This window comes from Equus quagga, chromosome 7, assembly GCF_021613505.1.
Source record: "Equus quagga isolate Etosha38 chromosome 7, UCLA_HA_Equagga_1.0, whole genome shotgun sequence".
NCBI classification, from domain to species: domain Eukaryota; kingdom Metazoa; phylum Chordata; class Mammalia; order Perissodactyla; family Equidae; genus Equus; species Equus quagga.
The window spans coordinates 2,134,975-2,137,575 of NC_060273.1; the positions used below are offsets into that span (position 1 = coordinate 2,134,975).

Genomic DNA, 2,601 nt, shown 5'->3' on the forward strand with positions numbered 1-2,601 from the left:
ATATCTTATCTTAGTTGCCGGTCCTTCTAGTTGTGGGATGTGGGACGCCACCTCAACATGGCCTGACGAGAGGAGGCTACTGTCATCTCAGGAAGTAGGGCTGGAGAAGAAACTGTCAACTAGGGAGTCTTACCTGGGCCTTCCCAGTGGGGACTAAGTCAAAATAGGTTCCCACAAGACTGCTTGGCACATGCACTGTGGAAGACTAGTGTCTTTTTAACAACAACTTGAGCTACCCTCTCTTGTTCCAAAAGGCTGTCTCGTCAGAACGGTGGCAGATCGATCACCTTAGAGAAAGAACGGTGTCATCCTCTTTGTCAAATATAACAAGCAGGCATTCAATTTTTAAAAATTCTCTAAGAAGTGAAGAAAAGGGGAAGGCGATGCCCCGGGTGTCCCTTTTTACCTATTTTCCCTTTCTCTTACATTTCCCTTGATACAAACTTTCTTAAGGAGAGCAGCCTTAATCTTTTCAAGTTTACAAAAGGCAGCACAGAAACGTTCTAAATCTAATGATACAGTTGCTTGGGAGAAAATGAGTCTAACTCTCCCATTTGCACATTGCCTGGGTCTCCACACTGCTACATGGTCTCAGCCACTCATGTAACCAGTGTTTCTTGAGTGTGTGTCATGTGCCAGGTGCTAGCTATGTGCTGGGAATCCAAGTCCCTACAGGATACAGTCCTGCCTCCAGGGAGCTTGAAGTTCAGGAGGAAAAGGGGCAAACAAACAGAAATAATCCTATGAGGAAACTGCTTTAATGAGTCAACGTCCAAGGAAGGGAGGAGGAGGCACGCATTCATGCAACAAACATACATCTGTCCTAAGTCCTCCTGCAGGAGACAGTCCCTGCCCTCAAGAAGCTTACAGTCTACTGCCAGAAAGAGCCAATGCCTAAACACAAATTCATACTAAACATAGACTGACCATGGGCCCCACCGCCTAGACAAGGAGTTCCCTTCCTTCTGTCCCCCACTTTCCACCATTAACACTGGACCACTGGACCCCCATTCTCAGGCTCATGCGAATGAGGGATTGAGAGCAGGGCGGACCCCGGTATGGGGAAGCATTCCAATCCACCCTGAGAATCTCCGTAAGGAGAGATGAGCCAGCAGCATCCTTTGCGGCCCTGCCGGGGCTCCCCAGCCTGGGATGCTGCGTGGCTCTAGCAGGCAGGTGCTCAAAGTGTCTGCTGGATGATATGCCAGCGGGTCTTAATGTGGTAAATGTCTGTCCACCCTTCTGGGCTCCCCACAAAGGATTCCGCAGCGAAATCTAGCTCCGCGAAGGTTAAGTTTCTCCGAGGGGGGCCGGCTCTAGAGAGTCGCCTGCGGGGAGGGGACACGCCCAGAGGCTCGGGCTGGAGGGGAAGCCTGAGTCAGGGCGGCCTGCCCTGAGGGAGATGCACCTGCTGGGCCGGCGCGGGAGGGCGCGGCCAGGGCGGGGCGGGGGCGCTGCAGGGCCGCAGGAGGGGCCGGGGCATGCTGGCCGGGGCTGGGGGCGGCCCGCAGCGGGGTGGGGAGGCGGCCCCGGAGCCGCGAGCCCCGGGAACGAGCGCGCGCGCGCGGCGGGTCCCGGCGGCACTCACCGACCCTCGGCGCCAGGGCGGCAGTGGCCGGCGTGCTGCCCTCTCGCGGGGGCTCCCCTCCCTCGGCCCCCGGCTCCGCTCAGGCCTCGCGGCGGCCGGTGCTAACAGCCGCTAAGCCGCCGAGGCGGGGAGGGGGCGCCTGCGACCCGCTACGGACGGACGGACAGACCCAGCAGCTCCGGCTCCTGCAGGGGGCGCGCCGGCCGGCTCGCGCGTGCGCAGTGGGCCGCCCCTGCGGGTGCCCGTCCCGCCCCAGGACGCTCCGCCCCCGCCCGCGCCTGCGCAGTGCCCCGCGCGCCGGCGTCACGGCCGGCAGGGGGCGTGCGACGCACGGGCCTGGGCGAGGGTTTGGACCCGTGAGGAGAGTCGTGTGGTACACAGGCGCTTCCGAGCCGCGGAAGTAGCCGTCGCTGGAACCTCGACCTGCGTTGGCCGACTGTTCAGTTCCCCTCAGCACTGTCTTTCGTTCGCCGCGGGGCCCCTTCTCACGGAGAGGGCGCTGGCTCCCTTGACCGCCGCCGTGATGGACGAGGAACTTTCTGGAACACGGCCAGCCGTGGGGGTGGGCAGGCGGGCCCGGCATCCCGGGGTATGGCCACGGTCACGGGGCGCAGGGCAGAGAGGTCTCAGGGGTCCCGAAGCCGGGTTGGGGTCTCCTCAGGCAAGTTTGCGTCGGGTCACCTCGGACGGGAGGGTCGCAGGTTAGGGTCGGGTCACCTTGGACTGGAGGGTCGCAGGTTACGGTCGGGGTCACCTCGGATGGAAGGGTCGTGGGGCAGGGGCAGGGACGCCTGAGGATCCCGAGGCCGGGCAGGGGTCCCCGGGCGGGAGGGTCTGGGGCGGGGTGGGGCGGCCCCTAGGTCCCCGAGAGCGCCGGGGCTCGAGCCCAGCCGGCGGTGCCGCCCCCCCCCCCCCCCCCGGCTCCGCCGCCCGACGCTCTTGGCTGCCCCCAGCCGGCGGTGGCGGTTGCTGGCAGCGGTCGCAACTGGTGCGCAGCCTGCTCGCCGGCCGAC

The 2,601-nt window shown here is 63.1% G+C and overlaps 1 protein-coding gene across 4 annotated transcripts in view; it reads right to left on the reverse strand.

Annotated features, from left to right (window-relative positions):
• Nucleotides 1-1,792, reverse strand: part of ABCA3 (ATP binding cassette subfamily A member 3) — a 52,015-nt gene extending 50,223 nt beyond the window's left edge. For all 4 annotated transcript variants that reach the window (XM_046666849.1, XM_046666847.1, XM_046666845.1 and 1 more), the window contains exon 1: nucleotides 1,589-1,792. The gene's annotated coding sequence lies outside the window, so the exon portion shown is untranslated. The remainder of the gene's footprint in view (nucleotides 1-1,588) is intronic.
• Between the last annotated feature and the right edge of the window lie 809 nt (nucleotides 1,793-2,601).